Source organism: Petaurus breviceps, unplaced genomic scaffold (genome assembly GCF_028583685.1).
Source record: "Petaurus breviceps papuanus isolate PSGF00001 unplaced genomic scaffold, PetGlider_PUasm1.0 221, whole genome shotgun sequence".
Lineage (NCBI taxonomy): Eukaryota > Metazoa > Chordata > Mammalia > Diprotodontia > Petauridae > Petaurus > Petaurus breviceps.
Genome location: NW_027185877.1, coordinates 9,582,038 through 9,601,984, shown reverse-complemented (window position 1 = coordinate 9,601,984; position 19,947 = coordinate 9,582,038). Strand labels below are relative to the sequence as shown.

Here is a 19,947-nt window from a genome sequence, read left to right as displayed (position 1 = left end):
AATAAGAACTGTAATCTTTTGCTGGAGATTGCTGAAAATACACTTTTCTGCATACAATTCTTTATAACTAAACATTAATTCTGATAATATGCACTTTTCCTAACATAATAAAAAAAAACCCATAAAATGCGGTACACAAAATAAAATTGGTAACATGCAAAACATTTTTCCAGTACTAATTCCCTATAATTCTGTGACCTTTTGTGCTAACATCTCAATAAAAAAATTTATTTCAGACAATATTCACTTTTTATAACACATGAATACATATTATACATACTATATGAATGAATACCATAAATACAGTACAATCCATAAAATTCTTAAAACTTTTTTTAAACCTGAATCTTACCTTCTACTCTGTCAGATGGCAGTATGAGGGCATTGGACCATATACTATACTGCTGTAAACCTCTATCTTGTCTGCTCTTTGAAAACCAAGAGAGAGTTTCTTGGAATTTATGTCACTGCTGTCAGAAGATGCTGAGACTGATGAAATCTTGACATCACCTCTGATGCTCTGTCCTTAATGGTTGGTGAATGGCATTGGAGATCATGAAAAATGTTGTGCTGTTTGAGATCCTTAAGGATCTTGAGTATGGGAGCACAGCAGAAGCAAGGTGATATTTAACCTTGATTCTGTGATCAGTGATGGAATTGGCAGTCTCAGTGTCTCTAGCCAGCTGGTTGATTATACCAAGCTACCCTAGTAGGACTGCAGCAGTTCTACAACGCTTCTCATATTTTTTCTCCATTACACATAGCCACACATGGATTTTAAACTCTACATAATACAGTAGCTCACAACCAAATACACAATTTCTTTTTCTTTTCCTCTTTGTATACTGAAATGTTTATGATGTTGATTTTTGATGAGTTCATAAGTTTTAAAAAGATAATTTAATTAAATAAAATACTTTTGGGATCAAAAAATGAAGGACAAAAACAACTTTACTGAAGTTATTAATAATATTAACTTTTATTTGACTTTATAAGTAGCATATTATATACTATACATAGTAACATCTAGATAGTAATGGTAGTTTGTCATATCACCATAAAAAAAAACTGAGAGGTGGTTGTGTGGCTCTAACAAGAAAAATGGGTCGGGCTATTATACCACAGAAATGGGCTGAGTGAGGTCAGCAGTTGAGTAACCAGAGAAGGAGCTCAAACCTAGGGTAATCCTGTAGTTCTAAAATTCTAAACCTGCAGAGCCTCCTGGGACTTTGAATCAGTAGCAATATGCTAAAACTTTTATCAAAGTGCAAGATTGGAATTGTATTGTCCAGACAAGACTGGAATCCAGAAATTGCAAAACCCAGATGAGAAGCACAGTGATCAGACTTTGCCCTAAATAAGATCACTTGGGGAATGCAGTTCCCTGGACTGAGTCATCCCTGAGATATGAAAAATCCTTAATACTCTATACCCAGAGAATACAAACCAGGAACTAAGCAAGGTTCTAATATTCCCTCCAGAAGTGTGCAGAAACTTGCCTTAAGACAAAATTTCAATTCAAATTAGATGGGAAAAATGAGTAAACAAAAAAGATACACCCTGTAAAGAGTCAGAAACTCCCCAAAAAGTCAACTAGAATTTGTAGAAGAAATGAAGCAAAACTTTTTTTAATCACATGATAAATGCATTTAGAAATCTAGAGGAAAAACCTGAAGAAGGAGCATTAGAGGAAAGAGTAAGAAGAAAAATAAAAGCATAGCAGAAGAGATGCAAGGGAGGAGCCAACATGGCTGCATAGAAGCAGGAAGACTCCCGGTGGTCCCCCCCATAGATAGTTACCTCATATAACTACAAAAATTACTCTAAAGAAGCTTTAGGGCTACAGAACCCAAAAAGTGACAGAGAGAAACGAACCTACCACTGAAGACACCCTGGCAAACCAGCAGGAAGGGTCAAGAGCAGGCCCCTGTGAGTCCAAGGTTTTAGCCTCAGGGCACTCCAACCAGCCACGACTGGAGCTGACTTCTGGAGAGTGGATCACCAGCAGATGTGGCAGTTTCCAGAATTATCAACTCATAGATGCCAAAGACAAAGTGAGAGGTCTGTGTAGACTTTGCAGGAACAGTGAGTTCATGAGTGTGGTCTGGCCTTTGCCCCTGAGGTGAGAAGCAGCTGAGGCTACATGGTGTGCAGCTACTGCCTTGTGGATGCTTCCAGAGCTCTTGGCCTGCAGTTTATAGGGGGAACAATCAACCAGTCTGATGGGTAATTGCTCTTGCTTTAACCTGCTTGGATCTGGATTGTTGTCCAGGGTAGAGGTACTGGGGAGCATGACCAGTTTGCCAGAGCCAGTGGAGGCTTCTGAGAGGGCACCCAACAAATAGCTCCAGCAGCTGAGAAAACCCCAGCAATTTGGTACAAAGCTCCTCTCTGGAAGCAGAGTTCTATAGTGGCAAAAAGCTCAAAAGTCAAGTAATTGAGTGGCAACATGAGCAAGCAAAGGAAGCAAAGCAAGCAAAGCAGTCTGACTTTGGACTCCTTTTTTGGGGACAAAAAAGATCAAAGCATGGGACAGGAGGAAGATGACAAAGTCAGAACTCCTGCACCAGAAGTTTCCAGGAAAAATACAAACTGGTTACAGGCCATAAAGGAGCTTAAGAAGGATTTTGACAACCAAATAAGAGAAGTGGAAGAAACACTGGGAACAAAAATGAGAATGATACAAGAAAATTATGAAAAGAAAGTCAACAACAACAACAAGAAAATAATACCTTAAAAAATAGACTGACTCAAATGGCAAAAGAGACTCAAAAAGCCAGTGAGGAGAAGAATGCCTTAAAAAGCTGAATTTGCCAGATGAAAAAACACTCACTGAAGAGAATAATTCCTTCAGAATTAGATTGGAGCAAATGGAAGCTAGTGCCTTTATGAGAAATCAAGATACTATTAAACAGATCCAAAAGACGAAAAAGTAGAAGGCAATGTGAAATATCTCATTGAAAAAACCACTGACCTGGAAAATAGATCCAGGAGACATAATTTAAAAATTATTGGACTACCTAAAAGCTATGATCAAAAAAAGAACCTAGAAATCATCCTTCAAGAAATTCCCAAGGAAAATTGCCCTGATATTTTAGAACCAGAGGGCAAAATAGAGGTTGAAAGAATCCACTGATCATGTCTTGAAAAAGATCCCCCCGAAAAAAAACTCCTAGGAATATTATAGTCAGGTTCCGGAGTTTCCAGATCAAGGAGAAAATACTACAATCAGTCAGGAAGAAACAATTTGAATATTGTGGAAACACAATCAGGATAGCACAGGATCTGGCAGCTTCTACACTGAGGGATCAAAGGGCTTGGAATATGACATTCTGGAGGTCAAAGGAGCTGGGATTAAAACCAAGAATCACCTACCCAGAAAAACTGAGTATCATGTTTCAGGGGAAAATATGGTCATTCAATGATATACAGGACTTTCAAGCATTCTTGTTAAAAAAAAAACAACAGAGTTGAATAGAAAATTTGACATTCAGATACAAGAAGCAAGAGAAGCATGAGAAGGTAAGCAAGGAAAAGAAATCATAAGGAATTTATCAAAGTTGAAGTATTTATATCCCTACATGGAAAAACGATAATTGTAACTTATGAAACTTTCTCATTATGAGAATAGTTGAAGGAAATATAAAGTGGTGTGTATATATATATATATATATGTATACATACATACATATGTCTATATATGAGGGTATATGTTCATCTGAATACATATGTATATGTGTACAGATACACATAGACAGAGGGCACAGGACCAGTTGAATAGGAAGGGAAGATACTTAAAAGGTGAAATTGAGAGGTGAGAGAGGAATATAATGAGAGGGGATGGGGAGAGACAGAATGGGGTAAACTATCTCACATAGAAGAGGTAAGGGAAAACTGTTACAATGGAGGGGAATAACAGGAAGGCAAAAGGGAATGGGTCAACCTTACTCTCATTGAATTTGGCTTAGGGATGGAATGACATATATACTAAATAGGGTATATCACCCTATAGGAGAGTAGGGGGGAAAGGAATGAGACAGGGGATGATGGAGGGGAAGGCAGGTTGATGGGGAGCGAAGTTGGAAGCACACATTTTTTAAAAGGGACAGGGTCAAAGTAGAGAATAGAACAAGTGGTGGGGTAGGATAGGATGGAGGGAAATATAGTCAATCTTTTACAATATAACCACTATGGAAATGTTTTGTGTAGCTACACATGTACAACCTATATTGAATTGCTTATCTTCCCAGTAAGGGTGGGTGATGAGGGAGGAAGGGAAAGAATCTGGAATCCAAAGTTTTAAAATCAAATGTTTTGAGATATATATATCGTGTTTCCCCGATAATAAGACCTATCCCGAAAATAAGCCCTCTCCTTACTGTGTAAGATTCCTCTAAAATAAGCCCTCCCCCGAAAATAAGCCCTATTGAGATTGCTACTGTAGTGAAGGTGATCCCCTGCGCTACACGCTACATTACGGTACCCTCTGTATGCACCGTCCCCCCCCGGGTGAAACGCATGCCATGCTCCAAGCTGCATCCAATCAGAGCTGCAGCAGTGAGCGCGTCATCCTGTTCTTCCCCAGTGATTTGCTTGCTGGCGCCATTGAGAGCAGTGCCGCGGAGGAGAGCTGAGGCAGGACAACATAAGCCCTCCCCTGAAAATAAGCCCTCTGGTGTTTTTCTTTCCAAAAAAATTAATAAGACAGTGTGTTATTATCAGGGAAACATGGTATATATATATAATTGTTTTTTTTACATGCAATTGGGAAAGAAGATATACAAATAATGGGGTATAGAGATCTATCTTGACCTACTGGAAAGATGGAGGGGGTATGGGGGATGATATAGGAGAGAGCAGATTGGGGGAGGGGGTATAGAGTGGGATCGCTGTTTTGGAGTGGTTGGTAGGGGAAAGACAAGGAGAAAAATTATAACTCAAAATCTTATGGAAATGATGTAAACTAAAAATAAACATAAAATTTTATTTAAAAAATAAAAAAAAAAAGAAGAGATGCAAAACTTTTCCCAAGTATGAGACTGAAAATTACAATATACAAAACAGAAGTTAATGACCCCATGACTCAAGAAACATTAAAATAAAGTCAAATGGCTGAAAATTTTGAAAAGAAAATACAAGAAATGTCTCATTTTAAAGCCTGGGTAAATAGGTAATGAATCCAACATTCTTCAAATTATCTGGGAACTATGATTGAAAAAGGTCCAGATTTCAAGATATCATGAATGGAAACTGCCCAAACCAATGAGAAACAGTGGGCAAAGTAGAAAGATCCCACTAGGAGACAGAGCCAAGATGGTGGACTAAATGTAGGGAGTCTGAACTCTCCCCCAAATCCCTTCAAATACCTTTTTAAAATTACTCTAAACAAATTATAGAGCAGCAGCAACTACAAAAAAATGGAGTGAAACAAATCTCCAGTCCAAGACAACTTGGAAAGTTGGCAGGAAAGGTCTATTGCACCAGGGTGAAAGAGGAGCATGACTGACTTGCCAGCACAGTTCCAGTCCTAGCAATCCAGGATCAGGCCTTGGGAACCACTGAATCAGCTGTGGCAGAGGCAGGTTCCGGAGCTCTCAGCCCACAGATAGTAAGGGGGTCAAACAACTGATCAGGAAATTACAGGGGTCTTTTTGCTAGCACTGAAGCAGGACTCTGTTGCTTTGCCCATACTTGGATCATGGTCCCAGTCCTGGGTGGTAGGCCCAAGGTGAGGAGGAGCACTAGCATAGCAGAGCTTGCAGCAGCACTGGAGCAACAATCTTCACATTTCCAGGGTAGAAAAGAATGCTTATGATCCATCACAGACCAGGAGAGAAGTGAACACTACAGGTCCCTAGAAGTATCTCTGGAAACAGTTTTGCATCAAACCCCAGAAGTCTGGGGCACTGTGCTCTCTACCCTGGAAGCACAGCCCTACTTTAACAAATAGTTAAATGTTAACTAATAGGCTAGGAAAATGAGCAAACAATGAGAAAAATAAAACCTGACTACTGAAAGTTACTATGGTGAGAAGGAAGATCACAACACACACTCAGAACACAACAAAGTCAAAGCTCCTATATCCAAAACCTCCAAGAAAAATAGGAATTGGTTCCAGGTCATGGAAGAACTGAAAAAGAATTTTGAAAATCAAGAGAGGTAGAGGAAAAACTGGGAAGAGAAATGAGAGTAATGCAAAGAAATCATGAAGAATGAGTCAATAGCCTGCTATAGGAGACACAAAACATATACTGCAGAAAATAATACCCTAAAAAACCAGAATAGTCCAAATGGTAAAAGTGGTCCAAAAAGTCCATGAGGAGAATGCCTTAAAAAGCAGAACTGGCCAAAAGCTCACTGAAGAAAGTAATTCCTTAAAAATGAGAATGGAGCAAATGGAAGCTAATAACTTTGTGAGAACTCAAGAAACAATAAAACAAAACCAAAAGAATGAAAAAACAGAAAACAATGTGAAATATCTCATTTGAAAAACAATAGATACAGGAAAGTAGATCCAGGAGAAAAAATTTTCAAATTAGTGCACTACCTGAAAGCCATGATCAAAAAAAGAGCCCACATCATCTTTCAAGAAATTATCAAAGAAAACTGCTCTGATATTCTAGAAATGGGATAAAATAGAAATTGAAAGCATCTGCCCATCAATTCCTGAAAGAGATCCCAAAAAGAAAACTGCAAGGATATTATAGCCAAATTCTTGAGTTCTCAGGTCAAGGAGAAAATACTGCAAGCAGCTAGAAAGGAACAATTCAAGTATGGTTGAACCACAGTCAAGATAACACAAGATTTAGCAGCTTCTACATTAAAGGACTGGAGGGCTTCAAATATGATATTACAGAGGGCAAAGGAGCCAGAATTACAAACAAAAATCACCTGCCCAGCTAAAATGAGCATTTCTTCAGGGGAAGAAATGGATATTGAATATTGATATAGAGGACTTTCAAGAATTCTTCATGAAAAGACCAGAATTAAATATAAAATTTGACTTTCAAATACAAGACTCAAAAGAAGCATAAAAAGGTAAACAGGAAAGGGAAATCATAAGGGACTTAATAAGATTAAACTGTTTACATTCCTACATCAGAAGAGGATATTTGTAACTTATAAGACCTTTCTCAATATTAGGGCAGTTAGAAGGAGTATATATACTGTGTTTCCCCGATAATAAGACCTATCCCGAAAATAAGCCCTCCCCTTACTGCGTAAGATTCCTCTAAAATAAGCCCTCCCCTGAAAATAAGCCCTATTGAGATTGCTACTGTAGTGAAGGTGATCCCCTGCGCTACACGCTACATTACGGTACCCTCTGTATGCACCGTCCCCCCCCGGGTGAAACGCATGCCATGCTCCAAGCTGCATCCAATCAGAGCTGCAGCAGTGAGCGCGTCATCCTGTTCTTCCCCAGTGATTTGCTTGCTGGCGCCATTGAGAGCAGTGCTGCAGAGGAGAGCTGAGGCAGGACAACATAAGCCCTGCCCTGAAAATAAGCCCTCTGGTGTTTTTCTTTCCAAAAAAATTAATAAGACAGTGTCTTATTATCGGGGAAACATGGTATGTATATAAACATAGGGCAAAGATGTGAGTTCAATAGGAAGGTATAATATCTAAAAAAATAAAATGAAAGGATGAGAGAGGAATGTACTGGGAGAAAGAAAGAGGTAGGGTGGGGTAAATTATCTCACATAAAAGAGGCAGGAAAAAGATTTTACACTAGAGGGAAAGAGGGGGGAGGCAAGAGGGAATGAGGGAACCTTACTGTCATCAGAATTGGCTTAAAGAGGGAATAACATACACAATTGGGTATGGAAATCTATCTCACCCTACAGGAAAATAGGGAGGAAGGGGATAAGAAAAGGCGGGATGATAAAGAAGGGAGGGCAGATTGAGGGAGTGAGTGAAACTTACTCTCATCAGAATTGGCTCAAAGAGGGAATAACATACACATGCAACTGGATATAGAAATCTATCTTACTCTACAGGAAAGTAGGAGCAGAAGGAAATAAGAGAAGAATGGGATGATAATAACAGTAATAACCACAACAACAATAATAACAATTCCACATGCAGTCAGAAAGGAAGAATGCTCAGAAACTATGGCCAGGATCACACAATATTTAGCAGCTACCACTAAATGAACAGAGAACATGAAACATATCATTAAAAAACAACAACCAAAAATAATTTACCTAGCAAAACTGAATATAATTCTACAGGGGAAACATAGCCCATCAGTGCAATAGAGGGCTTTCAAGAATTCCTGATGAGAATAGAGCTGAATAGAAATTTTTAAATACCAATATAGGAGTTGAGAGAAACATAAAAAGAGACTGTTTACATCTAATTGAGAAAGGGGTGATACAAATATCCCTGAGAACTCTAACTAATATTAAGGGCTCATAGAGCAGGATATCCTGAGCCCTAGTGTGGTGAAGCAGGCAAACACCAACACTAAGACCCCCATGGGCATAACCAGGGGAACCAGCAGCCTCCAGTTCTGAGGATCCCCACATGCTTCAGCTTAGCCCAAGGCAAATGGACATACTCCAGTGGCCAGAACTCCACAGACTTCAGTGTAGCCCAAGGGAAACACAGAATCATCCCATTGGGCCTCCTCACATGCCACACACCACCACTAGGACCCCAACTCAGCACCAGGTAAGCTGCCAGACCCCTATGGCCTCTAGCAACACCAGCCACCCCCCCCACCTTGCCCCCTTAGGCTATCCTAATCTGATTCTGTCATCAGATATGAGGCCCCCCAAAGGGCCTCAGGGCAGTATCATTGAAACACCAGGTAAACAGCCAAGGCCTGCAATCACTTGCATAAGAAACTAGAGATAGTGCCCCTTCTACCCCAGGTGCAGAGCTCAAATTTAGAAGAAAGGAAAAAGCACCACCACCACCCCCAAAATGAGCAAAAACAACAAGAATCTGACCATAGAAAGTTCTTATGATGATAGAGAAGACCAAGACACAAATGCAGAAGAAAACAACACTGTCAAAACATGGGCAAAGCCCCAAAATAAAATGTAAAGCAGTCTCAAGCCCAGAAAGAACTCTTTGAAGAAATCAAAAAGGAGCTTAAAAATTATATATAACATAGATGAAAGTTGGGAAAAGAAATGAGAACGATGCAAGAGAATTAAGAAAAAAGAGTCAACAGCTTGGAAAAAACTACTTAAAAGAAGAATTGGCCCCATGGAAAAGTAAATACAAAAATCCACTGAAGTGGGATGGCTAGGTGGAGCAGTGAGTAAAGCAGCAGTTCCAGAGGCAGGAGGACCTGAGTTTGGTTCTGGTCTCAGACACTTAACACCCACACAAAAAAACTAGCTGTGTAACCTTGGGCAAGTTACTTAACCCCAATTGCTCTCCAAAAGGCCAAAAAAAAATCCACTGAAGAAAATAACTCCTTAAAGACTACAACTGGCCAAATGGAAAAGATAATCCAAAAGCTAATTGAGGAAAACAATACCTTAAAGGTTAGAATTGGGCAAGTGGAAGCTAATGATTCTATGAGACATCAAGAATTCAAATGAATGGAAAAAAAATGGAAGAAGAATGTAAAATACCTCATGGGAAAAACAATTGACTTGGAAAATAGATCCAAATGACTTTTCAGAATGGCTGGCCTAATTCACAATCCCATCCACAATGCATCAGTGAATTTGTTTTCCTGAAACTCTTCCTACAATTTTCATGTTCCTTTTTTATCCTTTTTTTTTTTTTTGCCTATATAAAGATGAGTTGAGACTTCACAGTTGCTTTGGTTTGCATTATGTAATTATTAGTGATTCGAACCATTTTTGGTGCAGTGGTTAGAGCCCTAGAACTAGAGGCGGGAAGGCCTGCATTCAAATCTGTCAGAAGCTTACTAGCTTCGTTTTTGTTTTTTGTTTGTTTTTGTTTTAAAGCAATTGGGGTTAAGTAACTTGCTCAAGGTTACATGGCCAGTTATTTTTTGTGTGGGTGCCGAGTATCTGAGGCTGGAACCGATCCCAGGTCTCCCAACGCTGGGGCTGGCACTCTTACTCACTGCACCATCTGGCCGCCCCTAGCTTACTAGCTTTGTAACCATGAGCAAGTTGCTTAATTTCTGTCTGCCTCAGTTTCATCAAATGTAAAATGGATGTTAAAATAGCACCTACCCTGGGGCGGCCAGGTAGCACAGCGAGTAAGAGCACCGGCTCCAGTGTTGAGAAGACCTGGAGATCGAATCCCGGGCTCAGACACTTAGCACCCACCCAGAAATACCTGGCTGTGTAACCTTGAGCAAGTTACTTAACCCCAATTGCTTAGGGGCGGCCAGGTGGCTCAGCGAGTAAGAGCACTGGCTCCAGTGTTGGGACGACCTGGAGATCAAATCCCGGGCTCAGACACTCAGCACCACACCCAGAAATAACTGGCCGTGTAACCTTGAGCAAGTTACTTAACCCTGGTTGCTTAAAAATAAAAAAAATTAAAAATTAAAAAAAATAACACCTACCCTGCAAGGTTGTTGTGAAGATCAAATGAGATAATACTTAAAGCACTAGCATAGTGCCTGGCACATAGTAGGTGTCTAATAAATATTTATTCCTTCTTCTTCTTGTGGCTTTTCTTCTTTGAAAACTGTTCCCTTTTGGATGCATTCCACAAATATTGGTATGTTGTGTCATTTTCATTGATGCTATCTATCATCAGCTGTTTTTATGATTAACCTACATGACCCACACCTCCTCAATACTTCCTGCTACTGGAGCCTATCCCTCCCTCTGACTGGAGAGGGAGGAGAGTGGAAAGTGGAGAGCCACCCCTAGGTCTTCTATTTAAGGAGAGCACTCAGGACAGCTATCTCATCATTTACCATCTGGATTTCATCATGCTTTCTGGAATCTCATCATCCTGCAGTCTCATCATACTGAATCACACGAACCCTGAAATTCATCCTCATTCCAAGTCAGATGTTCTTGTCCTGCTACTTTTTATATATTGGCTTCCCCCCTTAAATTGTGAACTCATTAAGGGCAGCAACTGTCTTTTCTTTCTTTTTTTTTGTATCCCCAGGACATAGTGCATAGTATATAAAAGGTACTTAATAAGTATTTATTAACTGATCAAAGTTAATTAGTCTCTAATTAATGTTTAGTCATTTATTCAACATGACTTTCATTACATTATTATCAGTAAAGGATTTGTTTAGCATTTATGCTAATTTGCTCATGATTTCTATGTTTCCCAACAAGTAGTCCATTCTTCTAAAGGTTCCATGCACCTGCTGAGAAATATTCATATTCCTTCCCTTTCTTAGTCAGAAAGTGCCAGACTGCTATCATAATAGCAATCACTATCATATCTAACTTTTCTAATGTTTATAAAGGTCCTTAACTATTTTTTTATTCTTAGATTTGTCAATGTTTGAAAAGGGGACATTGAGGTCCCCATTTATTATAATTTTACTGTCAATTTCTCCCTATAGTTTTTTCTCTTTAAATAAATTTTATTGCTATTTTCCATTTCTTACATTACCATAGTATCTCATGTATCCCTTCCCTCCCAGACAGTAATCCCATATGAAAAATAGCATTGTTTTTATGTATTTAGATGCTATGCCATTCAGTACATATATGTTAAGTATTGATATTAATTCATTTTCTTTGTTACCTTTAAGCATAATGTAGTTTCCCAGTTTGTCACTTCTAATAAAAGTCTCTACTTTTGCCTCATCTGAGAACATGATTGTCTGAGACCACTGCCTTTTTTTAAAATCAGCTCAGCTGAAGCACAATATTTTAACCCTGTGTGAATATGTGTTTCATGTGAATTTCTTCTTAACCCTAATTCTGCATCTTATGGGAGAGTTCATCCCATTTACATTTGCAGTTATTTGTGTGTTTTTCTTCATCTAAGTCTCTAATGCTTTTCCTTCACTTTGTCCTCTAATCCCCTCTTTACAAATAAGAGTGGCAACTGAGAAAGGATGTGTACAGCACTAGTGCTCCATGCTTGATGCAATTTATTTATGCTTGCCTGCCCCTCTCTCTTCCCCTGAACCATCTATTAATGACAACTTCTGTTTTTCTTTATTTCCTTTTAAATCCCTCTTTATGATCTAAGCTGAAGTCTGAGTTTGTTTTGCTTATGACTAATCCACCATGAATCTATTCCTTCTTATCCTTCCTCCCTCTCCCAGTTCCTTCTTGTTTCCTGTCAAGTTGAATTGTATATGTTCTACCTTCTTTTGACCAGTTCAGGTGAAAGTTAGCTTCAAATTACACCTCTTTTCCTCACCCCTTCCTCTTTGTAGTATTCCACTTGTGAATACTGATTGTCTGAGGTGATAAAGTTCCTCTCTTTTTTTTTTCCCTTTCTTCTGTAGTGTATTCCTTTTTTCCCCTGTTATTTTAAGATCATCCAAATATAATAAAGGCACTCTCAGGCTCTTTGCCTTAACTCCCCTTATGACCTTTAGGACTCTGAACACTTGCCTTTTCTTCCCCAATTAGAATGTAAAGATTTCATCTTTGCATCATCCCTTCCAATTGTTCAAATGTATTTAGTTTTTTTTTTCTTTCTCTTGACACCTGTGTTAGCTTTTTAAAAATTTCTCTTCGATACTAGTATTTTCATCAGAATGACTGGAAGTTATTTTCATTATAAAACTAGCCTTACCTCATACTCCCCCCCACCACACACACACATAGTCACGTTGTAAAAGAAAACATAGATAAGAAAAAAACCTCAAGAAAAATGAAGCAACAAAAAGTATGCTTCGATCTGCATTCAGACACTATCACTTATTTCTGATTTATGAATTATGGAATGAGAGTCAACAACCTGACTGAAGAAAATAACATCTTAAAAAATAGACTAATTCAAATGGCAAAAGAGGCTCAAAAAGCCAGTGAGGAGAAGAATGCCTTAAAAAGCCACATTTGCCAGATGGAAAAAGAATCTCAAAAGCTCACTGAAGGGAATAATTCCTTCAGAATTAGTTTGGAGCAAATGGAAGCTAGTGACTTTATGAGAAATCAAGATACTATTAAACAAATCCAAACAAAAGGATTTGCTTGAAGGTGTTTTGGAATTATTCTCCTTTTCTGAATATGCATCTTGGGCAACCCTGACATCAAAATAACTCTTTACTTTTTTTTGTTTGTTTGTCCACTCATTGTTCCTATTTTATTTCTTGGATTGGGACTTTGTGTAAGGACTAGCAGCTTCAAACTTCTGGTGGATTGTAGTAGCTTTGTCCGATTCTGACCTTTCCTATCTGATGCCCTGCTAAGTCAGAACAAAAAAGAGCACAGCCCTTTTCTGCTCATTGGGATCTGCCTTTGACATCTTTCCTTGATTAGAAAGACAGTGCTGCAAGCCCTATTCTTCACCTTGAATCTGGTTTCCACAGTCTCGTCCACTGCTGTTGCAAAGTACTTAACCTGGTTACTTACCTGTGGGTTGATGTTGGGATTTTGTTTTGAAAAGATGATACATTTTGGCTTTTCCTTCAATTACCAATCACTAAATGGTCTGGCACTTGTCTGAATTCTTTATTGTTTGGGACCTGAGCTGCACTAATTCCTCCTACTCTATCACCTTGGTTAGTCCCTTGAAGCAATAACTTCTATTTTATTGATTTTTTTAAATGAAAAGAGCCCTTAGTTTTATTCATCATTTCGATGGTTTTTTTTTTTAAGCTGAAGTTTGCCAATCTGTTCTTTAACTTTTAGGATTTCAATTTGGTGTTAAATTAGGGGATTTTTAGACTTGTTCATTTTCTAGTTTTTTTTCCCCCAGTTCCTTGTTCAATTTGTTGATTTCTTCTCTTTTTTTCTTTTATTGAGGGAAATGTTGAGATATAAAATTTCCCCAAAGGATTACTTTAACTGCATCCCATAAATTTTGTCATGTGTCTCACTGTCACTTTCTTTGATATCACTTTCTATTGTTTCTTCTTCTTCAACCCATCAATTATTTAGGATTAAATTAGTTTCTAGTTAATTTTTAATTCTTTCTTCAAAAGTTTTTTTTATGAAATAAAATTTGTTTTGTATCACATTCAGTATAGGATGTGTCTAAAATTTCTGCTTTTCTGCAAATTTTGAAGTTTTTATGTCCCAATACATAGTCAGTTTTTGTAAAGGAGTTATACACAGCTTCTATTCCCATTCAGATATTGCCAGAGAACTGTCTCTGATTTTTCTAATGTTCTATTCAAATCTTTAATTTCTTCCTTATTTATATTTTTATTAGATTTCTTTAAGTCTGAAAGACGTATAATGAGGTTCCTTATAATAATAATTTTATTATATTTTTCTCCTTATAATTCAATTATTTAAATATTAATTTGTTATCTATGGTGCATTTAAGCAGAATGTAATTTCCTTGCCTATGTCTTTTTAATGTATCTATTTTTACTACAGCCTTGTTTGAAATCATGATTGCTACTTCTGATTTTTTTTTAGTTTGTCTGAAGTGTAAGAATTCTACTTCAATTCCTCATTTTAATTATTTATGTTCTGGTATATTTCTTATACACAACATATTATATTCTTCATTACCAATTTTGTTATCCTCTTCTATTTTATTCATTTCATCCCATTCATGTTCACAGTATTCATATGTATTTCCTCCATTCTTTTGTACTTTTCCCTCCTTGCCTTCTTCTTTTACAAAGATGGTGAGAGAAAACTTTACTTGTGATCTATAAATGATACAGTTGACTTCCATTGCCTTCCCTGCCCTGATCACAGGTTTTCATCCTTTCTTTTTATTCCATCCCCACCCCTACCCCACAATATTATCCTTTCTGACACTGGATTTTGTTTTATTTATGACTTTTCCCTCACTTATCCTGCCTTCCTTTTAAAATTCATTGCATGTGTCTCCTCCCACTTCCTGCTGAATTATATCACATTCACTGTTTGTGTGTGTGTGCCCTCGTGTGTATGTTCTACCTTCCTTTGTCTTGTTTAAATGAAACTCATGGTAGTTTGATTGTTATGGCACTGGATAGATTACTTTAGGAAGAATTATCATTTTATTATATTTGGCTTAGCCTATCCATGAGCAATTGATATCTTTTAGTTGTTTAGATCTGACTTTATTTATTTAAAAAGTGTTTTGTAACTGTGTTCATATAATTCTTGGGTTTGTCTTGGCAGGTAGATTCCCAACTATTTTATATTGTCCACAGTTATTTTAAAGGGAATTTCTCTTTTTCTTTCTTCCTGTTGGACTTTGTTAGTAATATATAGAACTACTGATGTGTGTTTATTTTGTATCCTGCAAGTTTGCTAAAGTTATTAATTATTTCAACTAGTTTGTCAGTTGATTCTCAAGAATTCTCTAAGTATACCATCATATCTCCTGCAAAGACTGATGTTTTTTTTTCCTCATTGCTTTCTAATTCCTTCAACTTTTTTTTCTTTTCTCATTGCTATAGCTAATATTTCTAGTACAATACTGAATAATAGTGGTGATAATGGGCATCCGTGCTTCACTCCTGATTTTATTGGGAAGGCTTCTAGGTTATTCCCATTCCAAGTAATGCTTGCTGATGGTTTTAGATAAATGATACTTATCATTTTAAGAAAAGTCCCAATTATTCTTATGCTCTCTAGTGTTTTTAATAGGAATTGCTGTTGTATTTTGTCAAAAGGTTTTTCTTTATCTATTGAGATAATTTTATGATTTCTGTTGTTTTTTTATGGAAGTGATCAATTATGCTAACAGTTTTCCCAATAATGAACCAGCCTTATATTCTTCCTGGTATAAATCCCACCTGATCATAGCATATGATCCTTTGATTTTATTAAATTTAAAAAGTTTTGCACACACAAATCAATGCAACCAAGATTATAAGGAAACAATTTTTATAGCTAGTTTCTCTAAAAAAGGCCTTGTTTCTCAAATATATAGAGACTCGGTCAAATTTATAAGAACACAAATCATTCTCCAATTGATAAATGGTCAAAGGCTATGAACAGACAGATTTCAGATGAAGAAATCAAAGCCGTCTATGCCATAAGAAAAAATGCTTGTGGCAGCTAGGTGACACATTGAATAGAGCACCGGTTCTGCAGTCAGGAGAACCTGAGTTCAAATCTGGCCTCAGACACTTAATACTTACTAGCCGTGTGACCTTGGGCAAGTCACTTAATCCCAATTGCCCTGCCTTGCCCCCCCCCCCTTCCAAAAAAAGCAAAAATAATGCTCTAGATCACTACTGATTAGTGAAATGCTGTAATGGTAAGCAAAGAAATACTTAGCACCTTGTATCAGTTCAAGTTTCTTTTTAGCCTTGCCCATGTCTTATTCAAGTCTTTGTTAAAAAACAGAACTTGTGAAACCCACAGTGGGAGGAATTTGCCAAAGACAGGAACAGGGAGGAGCTAAGGACCACATATAAGGAGAAGCTCAAGATGGGAAAGAGCAGAATTGCGAAGGGAACACTTGTGGTGGTGGCACTCTGGTTGCCTGTCCTGTCCTGTAATACTTTGTACAGAAGCCCTAGGACCTTACTAGAAGCCCTGAAATAGAATTTTTTTGTTGTCTGTTTACATAAGTCCTGGAGGAGGGTTTTGGAGGTCCTGGAACTTTACTGATGATTTGTATTGACCTCTTGCATCTTGTTTGTGGGTCTTTGTTGATTTCTATGCTGATGATTTGTGTTGACTTCTCAGACCTTGTTTGTGGGTTTCTGTTGATTTCACTGGCAGATAGTGAATTGATGATGGTGCCAGCAATGTAAATGAATGTTGTCTTGGCTCTATTAAACTTTGTCTTCCCAGAAACAGAAACTGCAAAGGTCCTGAGGTGGACTGGACACTGTGAGCTTCAATATGGAACTGGAGAAGGAGCTGGATGAGGAGCTGGACAATGAGTTAAGAATTGCCTACCTATGAATCCAAGTGATGACTGGGTAGATTCAGGCAAGAGCTGGACCCATTGAACCATGGAATTGGGAAGTCAGCCTCAAGTCAAGACAAAAAGACCTCTCCTTGGGTACTTAATTCTGACTGAGAAGATAATGATTTACTGTGGCCTAGGGGTGGGAGAATTTTGTACTCTGTACCTTGTACCTCTTTTTTTTTTTTTTTGCTTTTTGGAGGGTTAAGTGACTTGCCCAAGGTCACATGGCTAGTTTTTGTGTTAAGTGTCTGAGGCTGGATTTGAACTCAGGTCCTCCTGACTCCAGGGCAGGTGCTCTATTCACTGCACCACCTAGCCACCCTGTACCTTGTACCTCTTAAGGATGGATGAGTTAAGGATGATTGGAAACTAATCTCTAATCAAGAAGAAAGAAGACTTTTTGACTGACAGATTAAGACAATGTGACTTAGGGGTAGAGAACTTTGACCTTTGTACTTTGTGTCCCTTAAGGAGGTTTGCTCCTTAAGGATGATTGAGTTAAAGACTTACTGAATGATATCTTTTCTTTAAAACTATATGGCCACTTAATGATAAGTTATGTTATAACATTGTGAATGCTGAACTTTGGTTTCTGTGAATGCTTTGCTTTAGTTTACTGCTGAATAAATAAAGTTCACTATACTATGTGATCAGAACCATAAAGTTGTTCATAGCAGCAGTTCTCTGGAAAGCTGCTCATGCTTGACTTTACAAATGCCAATTAAAACAACTCCTCACACTTATCAGATTGGCTAATATGACAGAAAAAGAAAATAAGAAATGTTGGAGGGGATTTTGAAAAATTGAGACACTAATGTCTCCAGCAGTAGCTGATAAAACTGTGAACTGATCCAACCATTTTGGAAAACAATCATAGCCCTTTGTCCAAAGGGCTATAAACCTTTGCATACCTTTTGATCTAGCAATATCACTCCTACATCCCTATCCCAAAGAGATAAAAAAAAAAAGGGTGATGGGGAGAAAGGATGTATTTGTACAAGACTATTTATAGCAGTTCTTTTTGTGGTAGCAAAGATTTGGAAATTGAGGGGATGGCCAACAATTGGGGAATGGCTGAACAAGTTATGGTATATCATTGTAATGAAATAATTTTGTGCTATAAGAAATGATTAGTAGGGTGCTCTCAGAAAAACCTGGAAAGATTTAAATGAACTGATGCAAAGTGAAATGAGCAGGACCTGGTTAGAACATTGTTCACAATAAGTGCAACAATATATGATGATCAACTGTGAATGACTTAGCTCTTCTTAGTAATATAATGAGGAAAAATGCTATCCATATCCAGAGAACTGATGGAGTTACTACTTTTCACTTCATTTTTTTTCTTTTATTTTCTTTTGCTCTGTTTCTTCCTTTATAAGATGACTTATATGGAAACATGTTTTATATTATTGCACAGATATAAGCTCCATCAAATTGCTTACCATCTTAGGGAAGGGACAGGGAAGGCAGGAGAGAGAAAATTTGGAACTCAAAAATTTTAAAAAATGTTAAAAATTGTCTTTACATGCAATTATGAAAAAATAAAATACTATTAGAAAAAAAGGAATGCTCAGAAATCCTTTATTTCATTAGAAGTTCATTTTCCCCCTCTAGCATTATATTTAGCTTTTCAATGTAGGTTGTACTTTACTGTAAACCTATTTCATTTGTCTTTTTGAATTAGTATGTATAAGACCTCTGTACATTTTCAGAAAAGCTACCAAATCTTATGTGATCCTGGCTGTAATTTGTTGATACTTGAACTTCTGATGTTTGAAGTTCTTTTTCTTTGATGAGAGTTTTGGCTATGACATTACTGGGATTTTTCCTCTTGAGGTTCCTTTAGGAAAGCAATAGTTGGATTATTTCTTTATTCATTTTGCCTTCTGCTTCTAAGACATCTAGAAAGCTTTTTATTATTAATTTCTTAAAATTTAGTAATCATGCTTGAGGGAGTCCATTGATGTCTAGATGATCTCTCCACAACTTGTTTTCTAGATCAGTTGTTTTTGATATTATTTACCTTAATTTTCTCCTTTTTTTTCTCAATCTCAAGTGCTTTATTAACTTCTGATTTACATCATTCATTTCCACCAGATTTTGAGTTACAAATTCTCTCCCCATTTTTCCTCTACCCACTGCCCCAAAATAGCAGTCACACAGGATATCCCCTCCTCCAATCTGCTCTCTCCCATATTTTCTCCCATACCCCTTTTGACTTTTCCAGTGGATCTCTATGCCTCGGTGCCCGTATATCTTATTTCCCAATTACATGCAAAATAGTATTAATAATAGTATACACACACACACACACACACACACATATATATATATATATATATATATATATATTTGAATATTTGATTTTAAAACTTTGAATTCCAGATTCATTCCCTTCCTTCCTTGTCACCCACCCTTACTGGGAAGATAAGCAGTTTAGTATAGGTTGTACATGTGTAGCTAATGCAAAACAATAACATAGTAGATACATCGTAAAAGACTGACTATATTTCCCTCCCTCCTATCCCACCTCCCACTTGTTCTATTCTCTATTTTGATACCATCCCTTTTCAAAAGTGGGAGCTTCCAACTTCCCTCTCCCCCAGCCTGCTCTCCCTTCCATCATCCCCCCTCTCATCCCCTTCCCCCCCCACTCTCCTGTAGGGTGAGATACCCTATTTAGTGTGTATTTCATTCCCTCTTGAAGCCAAATTCAATGGGAATAAGGTTGACCCATTCCCTTTTGTCTTCCTATTCTTCCCCTCCATTGTAACCATTTTCCCTTGCCTCTTCTATATGAGATAGTTTACCCCAATCTGTCTCTCCTCATCTCCTCTCATTATATTCCTCTCTCACCTCTTAATTTGACCTTTTAAGTATCATCCCTTTCTGTTACATTGGTCCTGTAACCTCTATCTATGTATACCTGTAAACACATATACACACATTCACATATGTATTCATATGCCCATATACACTCATAGACATATATATATATATATATATATATATATATATATATATATATATATA

General features: G+C 37.5%; 1 protein-coding gene across 2 annotated transcripts in view; it reads right to left on the bottom strand.

Annotated features, from left to right (window-relative positions):
- Positions 1-19,947, bottom strand: part of PKP2 (plakophilin 2) — a 162,051-nt gene that overhangs the window by 34,923 nt on the left and 107,181 nt on the right. The gene's annotated exons all lie outside the window — the stretch shown is intronic.